General features: G+C 42.5%; 1 pseudogene across 1 annotated transcript; it reads right to left on the minus strand.

Annotated features, from left to right (window-relative positions):
• Positions 1 to 645: 645 nt before the first annotated feature.
• On the minus strand, positions 646 to 2202 carry LOC306639383 (3-ketoacyl-CoA thiolase, mitochondrial-like; annotated as a pseudogene). The gene has a single exon. The product of its transcript is annotated as a 3-ketoacyl-CoA thiolase, mitochondrial-like (transcript).
• Positions 2203 to 14927: the final 12725 nt, after the last annotated feature.

The following is a 14927-nucleotide window of genomic DNA, read 5'->3' on the forward strand; positions in this document are numbered from 1 at the left end:
TGGTCTCATTGCCTCCACAATCTTTTACCACCCAACCAGCTACCTCTCCCGGTCACTGCTGATGGGTTCATCAAATAAGGAGACCAATCATCCTGTTTGCCTGGGACGCAGAGATGTCCTGGAACATGGGCTTTCAGTGCTAAAACCAGTGGCAAACCTGGATAGTTGGTTACCCTGCCACCATAGTTGTCGCAGCTGCCATTGCCACTGGCTTGTGTCTTAGCATCAAAATGGGAACGTGGAGCATACTTCTGAACCAAGAAAAAATGTTGAAGTAACTTTTTCCCTTTGCCTTGAGTATCCTGCTGGAGCCCCTGGGAAAACATATGCCTCCATTTCCCTATGGAACTCTGCAACCCTGTTAGACTGCACCATCTTTCCCCCGTCTGCTCTCTATCCATCAGTTCTCCCCACAGCTGTGTTACCTCCAGGTCAAATCTGCCATGTCACCAATCTCCTTGTATTTGGGGAGGACCTTCACCACACAGCCTGCATGATAGGAACTGTGCTAATGACTTACTGCAGTGGTCCAGTATGTGTGCATTGCTAGAGTGTGCAGAATACTCACATTTTTCCCTTAAATTCTGCTACTGTTTTATTTTAAATGCGAAAGGGTAGGAAAAGAATATTTTCAAATAATTTTTTAGCTTAAGGCAACATTTATTAAATTTCTTCATAATTATATTATCTAAGGCATAAGTGATGCATATTTGGTAAGGACACCATTTTTCTTAAGGACTTTCTTAATTGGATTTTAGTTCAGGAATACATCATATCAGACTGGTGTAAATTTGCGAGAACTTGCTGATGGCATGGGCTATTATTCATGATAAATTTTTGCCTCACCAAGGCACAATCAAATTCAATCACTGTTTCTGGGGTAAGGGTTGGCCAGCTGTGGCAATGGCTCTGGAGGACACCTGTTTTACTGTGGCCCAGCCAAGTAAAGCATGGTGGAGCAGAGGTGGGCCTCTTGTTCTCCTCAGGCTGTGCTCTGAACGATGAGTGCAATGCCTTGGCCACCTCCAATGCAAGCTGATCCAACGGCATATTTCCACCTTGATGCCTTAGTTCATGAACCAGGTGTGCCACCATTCTTGATCCAGATCTTCCCAACGGGTGACCCAAAGCAATGGCTCCTCCATTCACATTAGTCTTATTTGGGTCAAGATTCAAACTCTTCTCAGCAATCAAGTACTGGAGAGCAAAAGCTACTTTCACTTCTATCGAGTCCATGTCCTTAAGACTCCGTCCTGTTTTCTTCAGTGCTCCATTAATAGCAGGGACAGGGCTAATACCCATGATAGAGGGATCACATCCAGATATAAAGTAGCCCACAGTTCTTGTCAGTGGTGTGAAGTTATGTTTTTTAGCAGCATCTTCACTAGCTATGATAACAGCTCCAGCACCATCCAATACTCCCGGATGCATTCCCCGCAGTGACGGTGCCTTCTTTCTTGAACACTGGAGGAAGTTTATGTAACTGCTCCAGGGTCGTTCGGGATGGACTTGCTCATCCACTTGCATTGTCTGTTTTCCTTTCCTTGTCTTCACCTCAATTGGCGCCATTTCCTCATTAAAGTAGCCAGCATCATTAGCAGCTTTCCATCTCTGCTGTGACCAAAGGGCATATTTGTCACACTCTTCTCTGCTTATTTTATGTTTTGCAACAAAATTCTCTGCAGTAATTCCCATAGGAAGTTGAATATGTTGATCTGTTAATCCTCCCCACCGACGATCTTCCATCTTGATATGGGTTCCAAACTTGGTTCCAAATGGAACGTTTCTGACACAGTAGGGAGCCTGGCTCCTGCTTCCAGTTCCTCCGCACAAGACAACTTCAGCGTCTCTAACACACATCTCCTGACGTCCAGTCACAATGGACCGGAGCCAGAGCCACAGAGCCCATCGATGGTAGGAGCTGGAACCTCTTTCGGGACTCCCACCCGAAGATCAACATGTCTCGCCAGGTATGCAGCCTCTGAAGAACTCTGCGTGACACTGCCTACAAGGACACTGTCCACGGTTTCAGGTGGGACTTTGCCAGCAGTCAGGGCAGCCTTGGCAGCAAACTCAGTCAATTCTGTAGCAGTGCAATCTTTCAGAAGCCCTCCATAAGCTCCAAAGGGTGTTCGCTTAGCAGCAACGATGAACACACGTAGGAGCAGGGCCATGGCTGCATGTCTGTCCCAGCGGCAGAAGTTTCTAGTCTCGGCGAGCCAGGGGTGGAGTGCCCCGTGCCCACACCATCTAAGGCCTGCCCTCGCCTGCCCTGCGGCCCTCCGTGGGAACCAAAGGTGCCACCGTCTCCCCCGGTGAGGAGAGGATGCATGACTGGGGACGACCATTTTCCTCACATTCTTGTTTTCACAGACTTTCTTGCTGTGTTTCCACATCGAGAGCATTTAGAGAAATCCCATTCATCCCATTCATCTGTCCTTGGCCTACAACCCCGTGGTCCCTTGATCCCCGCCCTGGGGATACTTCAGAAGGCAAACAGGTGGCTGCGAGCTGGGGGACAGGCCTCAGATAATTTTTGAAAAAGAAAGAAATGAAATGTTTAGAGGAGACATTTCTTAATCTCACCCAAAGCTCTCTTTTAAAAAAATCAAAATTGAGATTAATTTGCTGGCTTTTATAAAATCCATATATGTTCACCTCGAGTGATTTAGAAAATCACATAAATTTAACCTCTAAAATCACACTAAATCCCACTATCCCAATATAAGTACTGCTAGTATTTGTATCAATTTGATGTATATCCTTCTATTTATAGCTATACTTGCTCTTAGATATAGAAGGCTTTAAATAAAAATGTTATCATGTGTATAAATATTATGTCTATACTATAATAGCTTCTTTTTTCACTTCCAAATATTATGAACATCTCCCCTATTGATAAATAATAATCTCCATGATCCCTTTTAATGCCTACATGTATCCCATGGAAGCTTACTCCAGGTGTTTCACTTAGGAAGGTAGTAGCAAAAATTTCCCCAAGAGAAACTGATAACAAAGCACATTTTTGCTGGATGCAGTGGCATCTGCCTATAATTCCAGCAACTGAGGAGGCTGAGGAAGGAGATTCCAAGTTTAGAGCCAGACTGGGAAATTTAGGAAGACTCAAAATAAAAAATATAAAATGATCTGGGGATGTAGCTTGGTGGTAAAGCATTCCTGGGTTCTATCTCCAGTACAAAGAAGGACGGGAGGGAGGGGGCAGGAGGAAGGAGAGAGGGAGAGCAGAGAGAAGGAGGAGGGAAGTATTGAGTTTTCTTAAGGATCATCTTCATTTCATTGTAGCATTGGCCCCTAATGAAACCATAACTCTAATTTGCCACTATAATTTAAAGAGTAGTCTATAAAATACAATATCTAAAAGCACATCTTGATTATAAGGGGGGGAATAGAAAACCCAGAGGCTCATTGGTCTAATAGACAATGACTCACGTATCATAGGCAGGAAAGGCTTCTGAAAAAGAAAACCAAAGAGGAGAAAGTAACTTCACTGCCAAATGCTGGCCGTGTAGTCCAAGTAGGTGAACGCAGTTCAAAAGAGCTGGACAGGGATACTAGCAACCAGGAAAGAAGCACAGGCGAAATCTTAAAAGAACACTTCAGATAAAAGGAAGAAAGCAAATATACAGAGGGCTCTCTAAAATGTGGAGATTATAGTAAATAATAGAAAGGAGAAAAGCTTCGAAAGGAAGAAGCAAAAGTATAAACAACAATAATGCAGCGGGGGCAAATGAATATGTCAGGGTCTTCTTAGATCAGGACAAAGTTTTAAGTGGGAGATATTTCATACTTAAATTTTTGAATATGATAGAATTCATATATATGGAATGCATGTACATGTTAACAAAGAATAACAACATCAAACATCTGTGAGTCCACTACTTGGCCTAAAACGTGGAACATGAGCAATATGGGTAAAGTCTTTTGTATAGTCCTCCCTTCCTCTTACTTTTCTTTATAATTTAGCCAAACATGTATTCTCCATAAATCATACACTTAGGGATCTACATAATTTTAAACTTTCTATCAGTGTGATGATACTGAATCATTTATAAACAGAATACTTGCCTAAAACAAGTCCATATTTAGTTTAGGATGTCCAGGTGTGTGCTACGGTCTGCATAAGTGTCCCCCAAAGTCCATGTGTTAAAGGCTTGGTCCCCAGGATGGTGCTTCTTGGAGTACTGTGAGCCTTTAGGGGGAAGGCCCTTGGGGGAGGTGCTTAGAGAGTCCAGGGGGCCTTGTATGCCCAGGACAGCCGTGAGAGTTGTTTCCCCTTGTTCAGCTGGCAAGTCACTCTGACTGAGGTCACTCTGCAGCTGTGGTTCAAGCAGGCCCTGATGCAGCTCTCACTGGCAGCAGACCTTGGCATTGTCCACATAGTCCTGGTTTTGCAGGCATGCACAGTGCAAGAGTTACGGGGTCGTGAAAGCTTCCATCGAAAATTCCAAGGAAAGCTGGGAGGCCAAGCATTGTGCTGCAGGGACAGAGTTCCTGCAAGCAGCTGCTACCAGTATGTGTGGCACTGTGGGAGTGAAGCCAAAGCTGCAAGGAGACCCCTGGAAAGAAGAGTTGCTGGCAGTATGCGATACATGCCAAGGGAGCTGCGAGCAGCATGGAGGACCTGCCCAAGACAGAGGCCATTTGGGCTAAAAGCAGCAAAGCCAGAAGAGTGGGGGCTGCCCAAGCCCTTAGGAGTCCACCTTCTGCCACAGTGTGCCCCTTTGCTGGGCATAGAGCTTTAGGATTTTATGTTTTCCCTGCTGGATTTTGTCTTGCTGTGGGTTGATCCCTCCCTACCATTTTTAATTCTTCCCTTTTTTATATAGGAATGTTGTACTGTGCCTGTCCATCACTGTATCTTGAAATATGCCATTTTCTTTCTTTTCTTTCTTTCTTTTTTTTTTTTTTTTTTTTTAATGCCTCACAGTTGAGTTTTCCTTGAGTCCCAGAGGAGACTTTGGACTTGGGCTTTTAAGCAGTGCTGGCACGGTTAAGACTTTGGGGACTCTTTGGGGTGGACTGAATGCATTTTGTCTTGTGAGATAGATGCAAACATTTGGGGGATAGGGGTGAAATGCTATCATTTGGATAAATAGACCCCAAAGGTATCCTCGGGATATACCTGGCCCCAGTGTGGTACTCTTGGGAGTTGGTAGAAACTTCAGAAGGTGGGGCCTATTAAGAGATCCTTTGGTCATTGGGAGAATGCCCCAAAAATGATTGTGGGATCTCAATCTCTTCTTTCTCTTTTACTTCCTGGTGAGGAAGTGAGCAGAATACCCTGCCACACACTCCTGCCGTGACGTGCTGATGGGAGTTACTTATTTCAGTTATTTCATTATAGTGATGGAAAACTAACATAGTATTTCCAATAAGGTGGTGGGGCAGGCCCAAGGGAAGTCTCTTTGAAAGTTAAGATGTCTCTTATTAAGAACACACACCAAGTGTATGTTTTGGGGAGTCATATGTAGGTGGACATGTCTAATAAACTGGTAGCAAGGTACAACACAAATATCTTTGCAGAGACCCTCATAAACCTCCTAGAAAATAGCTTGTTCTAAAAGAAAAAGAACCTAAGCATGAATTGCTGAGCCCAGAAATAATGCCTAAGTTTGGAAAAAGAGTGATCTGAGAGTGTCATGGGAGCTCTGCAAGTTTCAGGTACAAGTTTAATTCCAAGGGAGAGACAGTCCTAAAAGTAAAAGATGGAAGACTTATTTTTCTATATCCTACAACACATTGGAGCCCAGGCAATGCTTCTATGACATGTCACCAACAGAGTGAAAGCCATTTCTCCTCACACTGCCCCATGAGGGCTCTCTGAGGATTTGGGGTATATAGCAGGCAACATAGTACCATATTTCCTTACTAAGACATTGAGATCATCTCCAATTTTCACTTTGGCAAACAATGTTGCCATGAACATCTTTGCAGGTACAACTCGGGGTACTTTTGTAAGGCTTCCTATAGAATGTATTCCTAGAAATTGAGTTGCAAAAATCTCTCTTAGGAATACCACTCTTTTCTTATTTTGTATAGGATAACACACTGGTAAAATACCCATCGTGCTGGTCTTAAAAGCAGGCATCCACTGTTTCTATCCCCACTGTATTAGCTTTCCTTTACTATGATGAAATACCTGAGGCAAATTAACTTTATGAAGATAGAAGTTTAGTTAGTTCACAGTTCTGGAGGTTCCATTCTCATATCAAGCTGCCTCATCACTTTGGGCCTCTGACAAGTGAAGCACATCATGACAGAAATGTATAGCAGAGACAACCACTCACCAAATAGGCCAGGAAGCAGAGGGAGATGAGATCAGGGTCCCACAATCCCCCGCACAGGCACATTCCCAATGACCTAAGCACCTCCCACTATGTCCAACCTGTCAAAAATTCTACCACCTCTCAGTAGTGCCACTCTAGGAATCAAGCCTTTAATCCAAAGTCTTCTGTGGGACACTAGACCAAGCCTTAGCACCCATCCTCCCCCCACCTCAAATTTTGATCCACACACTGCCTCTAATTGGTCACATTAATTGCACAGGTCACTGGTTTTGTGTTCAGCAGATCTGACCAAGCAAAAAGAAGCAAAAATTAGTACCATGACTATTAACAGAACTTTCAAAATGGTGGTCTGAGAAAGACTACTGAGAAATGATAGATAGTGAGATGAGTAACTTTAAGTCATAAAGTAGACCAGATGGTTTCTTAGCATCCCTGTTCTTAGTTTTGACTCCTTGCCTCATTGCTTCAAGTGCTCAGTGCTAGACAGGAGGAATTTCTAGATGTTTTGAAAAGTGAACTGTACTAACAGATTCTTCATTGGGTAACTTCTGTCAGGTGTCTTCATCAGGAGGAATAGACGAACTGGTGCCAACGATCTGTCATGCATGTTGATAGGTTCTTTTTCATACTCTATCTCATTTTATTCTCTGACAGTTCCCAGAGGGAGGAGATGATATAACTGAGGCTCAGTGATGAGGAGGGGGTATGCCCCACTATCGCATGAGGCTCAGAATGTAAGCCAGGTCACCCTGACTCCAAAGCTCATGTTTCTTGCACCATTTTGAGAAGCTCATCACATTCTTACTCGAGATCATGTTCCCAGGTAAGTGTTAGGCAATATTTTACTAATGCACCACCTCCTAGGATAAGGAAGTGATCAAAAGAAAGAAAAGTATTTTATTTCTGGATTAGACCTTTGTTTTATTTTTGGTATGTATTTCTTTCATTTATTTGCAGTATTTTTGAATCACTGTTATTTTACCCATCTTACTATGAGTGGGTGACGGTCCTGACTTTCTGTTTACTCTGGTACTATGTCAGTGAGTTCATGACTCATCTTTTAATGAACTAATTTTTTAAAATAACAATAGAAGATAACATTGAATCTGTTAATTCTAGGTTTGGAGATTGAATTTTAAATATCTCTAGCACCAGTTTTCTCTAGTTGTTACAAAATACCAAAATTAGCCTTAGAAAGAATCCCCTAGGTAGCTATGAAATTCAAAACCCCTTTACAGTCAGATGAAAGGACAGAAGACTAAGAGGGCCTGACCTTTACATTCTACAAAGTCAAAATTCATTCTGGCAAAAATGCAAGTACTTATAGACATGAAAGATTTAGATACATTCAACAATGATACATCCAACAGTGAGGTCTTAAGGAGATATTAAGAATGTCTGGGTTGTTATACATATATATGAGGCCAATGACAAGAAAAACAACCACCACGGTCCCCCCATAAATGCCCCTTAATGACACCAGGTTGGCAATACAATTGGTCTGAGACAGGATGGTATTTTTTGATGGTCACATGTAGACATTTTACTGGCTTTGACACTGAGGTTTTCTAATCAGGCATGCAATACACATTTTCTATTTTTGCAATCTATACCTACTCTTGGTCGTATTTTGTAATAATACCATACTTTTGCCTTGAAGGAGTTACCCGCTTCTCTATTCTACCTCTCATTTACATCCAAAGTTTGCAAGTCAAAGCCAAGCCTAAGCCAATGAGCATATCCCGTGGTCCAGAGAAACACGTGTGCTCTGACCTAGTCCAGTCAGAATCAAGTGAGATTCAGTTATAGGACTTTTCTCTAACTTTTGGGTAGAAAATAAACTTTCTTTCTTAACAGGCTTCTTTTAATTTGGAGGACATGCGACCAGAATATCTGTATCCATTCTTCGAATAAAATGAGCACAGTGCAAACAATTGAACATTTAAAGAGGTAAGAAATATATCATGAAGTGCTTATGATATATTTTAAGTCCTAAGTCCAGTATCGCCTGATCTACATGGGTACTCCCCTTGGATTTATTATTTATGTTAGCCAACACATTTTCTTCTTTGTGTAAGTCAATTTGAGTTGAGGTTTTTTGTTTGTTTTGGGATCACTCAGAACCATAAAAGTCTTCATTGATACAGAAATACCCAGAGTGGGGCATTTAAATGACAGATTCAAAGAGGTGGAATTAGCTACACTGAGGTGAGTTAGTACACATAATTCTTCCTTAAACTTCTCAACAATAGTGTTCTTGATAGGAAACATGCAGGATGTTAAAATCATCCAACCTTCTGTGAAGTTTCACTAAGAAATAGAAATGGGCCCATGTGAAAGAGCCTGAAGACAATACTGCTCCGCCTTGGAAAACCCTTTAGCCCAAGTTCAACAGAGGATGAGGATACGGGCAAAGAACCATCCTATTTTTATATGAGAGAAATTCTCAGTTTGGATTATTGAATTAATAACTTTCTAGATTTTGGTTATTTTGCCTTACAGTGAAGCAGTAATAGGCAGAAGCTTTTTATTAAGCTATGCATTTCCAGAGAAATCATGCTTGGTAAACAAGAACCTAAAGATGACAAATGGTCCCCAATTGGCATAATAAAGACATTCAAAACCTACAGAACTCCACAGATGCGGGATGAAAGAACAACCTAAAGTTATGCTTCAGCAAGAAACAGAAAGTGAGCCCATGCTGAGGAATGAAACCAGTAACAAATGAAACCTTTGGGAGAGACTTCAAGAAGGCCATGCCCTGACAGCATCCTGTGCATCCCCTACAGTTCAGAGACACAGAGCGTTAAGATGCATGGCTTACATATAAGACAGCTAAAGCAGCCCAAGGGCCAAGAGAGTAGAAGCACTGTCTGGGAAGCCAGGTACTCACCTCCAAACACAGAACAGGATGTGAAGCCCAGATTTGACAGGAATCTAGAACAGCTGTGCCAGGGAAGCTGCGGTCAAAGCAGCCAGTGGGGTTTCCCTGAAGAAACTGAAAGTGCTCAGGAGAGAAAGATTTGTATTTAAATATCTGCCAGGTGCAGAGAACCTAAAGCAATCTTATGATATGTCTCATCAAGATGAATGGATAAAGAAACTGTGGCATATATATACAATGGAATATTACTCCGCCATGAAGAATGATAAAATTATGGCATTTGCAGGCAAATGGATGAAATTGGAGGATATCATGCTAAGTGAGATAAGCCAATCTCAAAAAACTAAAGGACGAATGATCTCGCTGATAAGTGGATGAAGACATATAAGGGGGTGTAGGAGGGGTTAGTGTTAGGGTTAGGGTTAGGTTTAGGGTTAGGGATAAGGAGGGTGGTAAGAATGGAGGAAGGAAGGACTGTATAGAGGGAAAAGAGGGGTGGGAGGGGTGGGGGGGAAGGGGAAAAAAATAACAGAATGAATCAAACAACATTGCCCTATGTAAATTTATGATTTTTAATTAAAATAAATAAAAACGAAAGAAAGAAAGAAAGAAAGAAAGAAAGAAAGAAAGAAAGAACTTTTCAATCCCCAGATCTTTCCTCCCTCCTCTTGCTTCATCATAGAAGAGCATTAGAAAGAATAAGGCAAGAAAGAGAAGCAGCCCATCATGTCCCTCCTTCCCAGGTGACCTTGTCCACAGCAGCCCTAACTGGGGAAAGAGAAAAAGCACAAAACCAGAGTGAGACTAAATTTACAGCTTAAAGTGACCCTATATTTTATTAGCTGTAACTATTGACTGCTCAAATTTTCATCCAGGAGTAGAGAAAAATTCACTCCTACTGAGAAGGTTTAGAGAGAGACAAAAACAAACTTGCTTTGACCACAGCATCTGGCTCAATACACTGGTTTCAGTAATGTCAAATACTATTAGAAGTTGGGGCTGTGGATCTAAAATAGAACTGTGGATCCTGCCCTAACTCACGAAAGTCCATTTGGCAAGGAACCTGCTCAGCTCTATGAGAGGAATATCCCTCTTCCCATCATGTCCCAGAGCCCCCAAAGGGGAGAAAATCCATCCTTTCCATAGTTCAAGATTCCTTTTCTACTCTAGGATGATCAATGGTGGGAACATTTCCTTGAAGGGAAAATTTCACCTCCCTCTTCCCAGGAGAGACATAATCAAACCCATGACTCAGATCAGAAAATGATAAAAGTTCCATAGTGAATCTATCAAAATCGGCTAGTCAGTTCTAATTAGTACTCTATGTAGACTATCTGTCATTCAGTCCAGGTTGAGCTCGAAAATACGACCAGAACTTTTTCATGGTCTTTCCTCCAAGTGAAGTAGAGACAATCGGACTATGTAGTCCCTCCTTATCTGTCCCCATCTCAGATCCTAATCTGGGTTTTATTTAATCTCCTATTAACATAGACAAGAAGTTACTAACATCTTCTAAGAAGTAATTTTTAGGCATAGAGCATTCATATTCAAGATTTAGGGGGGAAAAAACCTCTCCAGAGTCATGGTTTTAAAGATAGATCTACACAAGAGTCCAAAATTTAACTATTTGGGATAGGAAACACCAACATGTTTCTCCTATGCTCAGTCTTAGGACACTCTGACATCAGATGAACAATTCTTCAGCAGACACCAGCCAGATATGCTACAGTTTAACTCAATCTGACACTAAAAAACCTGGAGATAGCATCAGATCCCTCTGATTCAGAACTCAGTCCATCAAGTCTGCTGCCACTTCACATGCCAATTGTAAGCCCCAGTTGTGGCCTGTGCTTCCGACCAGTTGGCTATGAATCGGGGTTCCCACAATCCTCTCCTCAGGTTTGATTAATTTGCTACAGCTGATCACAGAACTCAGTTAAACACTTAGGTTTGCCAATTTATGACGAAGGGTATGACAGGGATAGAAATGAAGAGTTAGACTAAGAGAGGCATGCAGGAAGGGAGATTCCGAGCGCTCGCTGAACATGCCACCCTTCAGGAGCTTCCCTGTCTGCAGCAATCTGGAAGCTCTCTGAACCCAGGCCCTGTGGAATTCTACGTGTTAGGTTGGAAAAAAAAGAGGCGTGCAGTTATGGTTCGTCGCTAGCTCCCAGAAACACTCCACAGATACAGGTCTCACACAAGGAACCATTTATTTTGTGCAGACGAATTCACATCTGCACAGGGAAAGGGGGAAAAGCAAAGAAGAAAGATGGCGTACGGTTTGTCTCAGACATAGGAATTTCGTGGGCTGAGAGGAACCAATCGTGGAGGAGAATTCTTACAGACTGACTGATGGGCCAATGACATATTGGGACGTAATGCTGGAAGCAGGAAGCAATGTAAGCCGGAAATTCCTGTAACGTGAGAGGCAGGCTAACGCAGATTGACAGGTGGCGGGGGAAGTCAGATTCCTTACACTACTGACGCCCTATGCAGGCATGGTGGATTACATCATTGCCCACTGGTGATCAACACAACCGTCGGCTCCTTGCCCCTACCTTCCTCCTCCCCAGAAGTGGGTGGGCTGAGGCTATAACCATGCCCTGGTCTTTCTAGTGACCAGCCTCCATCCTAAAGCTGTGTAGGAGCCTCAGCTATCAGTCATCTCATTAGCATGCAAAAGACACTCATCATTCCTGGGATTCCAAGGTTTTAGGAACTGTGTGCCAGAAACCAAAGCAGAGACCAAATATATATTTCCTACTGTATCACAATATCACAATAACATTTGACATCTTACTCTAGAATACTACCATTCAGATTGTTGAATAAGTAAAGGAATCCATTTGAAAGCTTTTTCCAAAACATCTGCCCCAAAGTAAATTAATATTTTGATTTCCAAAAAGAGATACTGGTAGCACTGTCTTAAGATATAAAACCATTAGTCCCACTGAGTTCCGCATTATCTCCATCTTCTCAGTATCTGAAGCATTAATATGCTTAAATACAGGGAGGGAAACCCTGTTCTTTTGTCACATTTACCCAAGGACACTTGACTCACTGGTATGCATTATGTGACAAGGTGACATCAAATATAGTCTAAACTATGACATTTCCCCTTCCAAGTCCACTTTATCTTTTAAAAGTTGGCTCCAAAAAGAATTTTTAAAAAAAATAATACTTCTGACTTGCTTTTCAGGAGAGGAAATTTTGAATCTCTCTCCCATGTTTATTTCTTGAAGACAGCTAGTTTTGCTCTGCCACTCAGCAGGTATAAGCTACTATCCTTGATGCTAGTCTGTGGTGGAATTGTGAAGAGGTAGTTCTCGAGGTATAAGTTGGTCCTCTACTTGTGGTCAGGCTGGCTGGGGGGGGGGGGGGGGCGTGCCATTGCTTTGCCACCATCCGAGTGTGGTGCTATTTATAAAAACATGCTGAGGGGCTGGGGAGATAGCTCAGTCGGTAGAGTGCCTGCCTTGCATGCACAAAGGCCCTGGGTTCAATCCCCAGCACTGCAAAATTAAAAAAAATAATAAAAAAAATACATGCTGAATCTCTAATCATGGCTCCTTCCTCCTCTCTGCTCATTTCTCTGCCTTCCTTTCTCTTTCTTGTTTTTCATTTCTCCTTGAATGTGTGCTTTTCAACTTTCAGTCAAATAGCCACATACCCAGATGTCATCAGAAAGTCTTCTTCGTGTCTTTATTGGCAGAATGGGTACTATTCCAAGATCAGATGTGAATGAAAGGAGTTAGCCCAGACTACCAGGAGTTTTTGCCAAGTCATCATGAAGCTGCACCCCTAGTAAAGTTTGCCAAGTCACCATGAAGCTGCACCCCTAGTAAAGTTTTTTTCTTTCTCCTCTCTTCCCATCATTTCAAATTCAGAGCCGTGACTGTTTTCTCCCCACACCCTGCTCCTTATCTTAATGACTAACGGTGGAGTTAGTTAAAAGCACTAGCACTTTTCCCGCACACTCCCCATCCCCAGGTTTCAGCAACGGTCCCAATTAAAAGATAGTTGTAAAAAGTGTAGGGCGGAGAGCGGCAGGAACAGAACCCCACCACAGATTTCAAAGGGCAAACCTCTAAACAATTGTTCTTAGATTCAGAGATCCAGGATGACTTGGTGATGTGGGGCTGAGATAAGAACCCCACACCCATATTCCAGAACTGGCCATTTCTCAAGAGTAATGAACTACCCTGGCACCCACCTGCCTGAAACCAAGGTGACATTCCCACAAAGAACACTATATAAACTTTCTCTCAGTGGTGCCGAGCCAGACCAGCCCCAGTGCTGACCTTTCACCTCCCAACCTGTGGCTGGCTGCTAAATAGAACCTTTTCTTCTCTCTAGTTAATGGTTCTCTTGGGTGGCAGCAGAATTGAATGTTTTTGGGTTCCAACCAGACCTGTTAGAGAACCTTACAGAAAAAAATAAAAAGTAAAAATGAATTTAAAAAAAAAAAAAAAAAAAAAAAGTGCCCCTTCAGGTATCCAGTAATTGATGCGTTTTCTCCAGCAGTTCTTATGTCAGTCGCCATTCCTGTACCCTCTGCTGGGTATGTGTCCTTATGTTGAAGCCCTTTGTCTCCAGACCTCCGCTGCTCAATGCTGGGCCTTGCGATTCTTTCCATTTTTCGTCCTGAGTTGGATGGATGGCGAATCCCTCTCTCCGGGTCACAGCTTAAGCAGTTTGACATGACACCCGTGTATTCTCTGCTTACTCCTCCAGGTCCAGTCTCCAGCCTTCTCCATGCTCCTAGGTACTCCAGGAGTCTCTTTTGATGACATCTTTGAAAAACATCCCCAAATCCTCACCCTGGCTTCTGGTCACTACCATTCTACTCTCTTCCTCTGTGAGTTTGACATTTTCAGATGCCACATTTGAGTGAGATCATGTGGCGTTTCTTTCTGCGCCTGGCTTATTACAGTTCCAGTTCCGTGTTGTCACAAAAGAGAGAATGTAATCTTTTCTTATGGCTGAAGAGTACCCCCTTGAGTATGTGAACATCTTTATTCATTCTTCCTCGGTGATGGGACACTCAGGTTGAGTCCACAACTCGACAGTGGTGACTAGTGCTGGGATGAGCATGGAAGTGCCAATGTCACCTTATCGTCCTGATTTCATTCCCTTTGGAAAGACACAGAAGTGGGATGGTGGATCATATAGTGGTAGTTCTAGTCTTAATTTTGAGGAACCTCCATACAAATTTCCATAACTGTACTAATTTACACTCCCACCAACAGTGTGCAAAGGTTTCCTTTTTTTCCACACACTAACCAACACTTGTTGTTTTTCATCTTTTTGATAAGTCTTTCTAACCATCTCATTATGGTTCTAATTTGCATTTCCCTGATGACCAGCAATGTTCGGTATTTTTTCACATACCGTTGGCCATTACTATGTCTTCTTCTGAAAATGTCTGTTCATTTTTAAGTGCGTTATTTGTTTTCTGACCATGCAGTTGCTGAGTCCCTTATACATGTTGGATGATAATCCTTCATTAGATTCTACGATTTGCAAATATATTCTCCCATTCTGTAGGTTGTCTCTTCACTCTATTGATTGTTCCCCTTGCTGTGCAGAAGCTTTTAAGTGTGATATAATATCCGTTTGTCTGTTTCTGTTCTTGTTGCCTGTTTTTGGAGTCAAGTCCAAAAAAAGTCATTGCCGAGACCCCAGGAAGCTTTTCTCCAGGTGTCTTGACTTTATCGTGCATTTGGCTCCAG

This window comes from Sciurus vulgaris, assembly GCF_902686455.1.
Source record: "Sciurus vulgaris genome assembly, chromosome: 11".
Classification (NCBI taxonomy): Eukaryota; Metazoa; Chordata; class Mammalia; order Rodentia; family Sciuridae; genus Sciurus; species Sciurus vulgaris.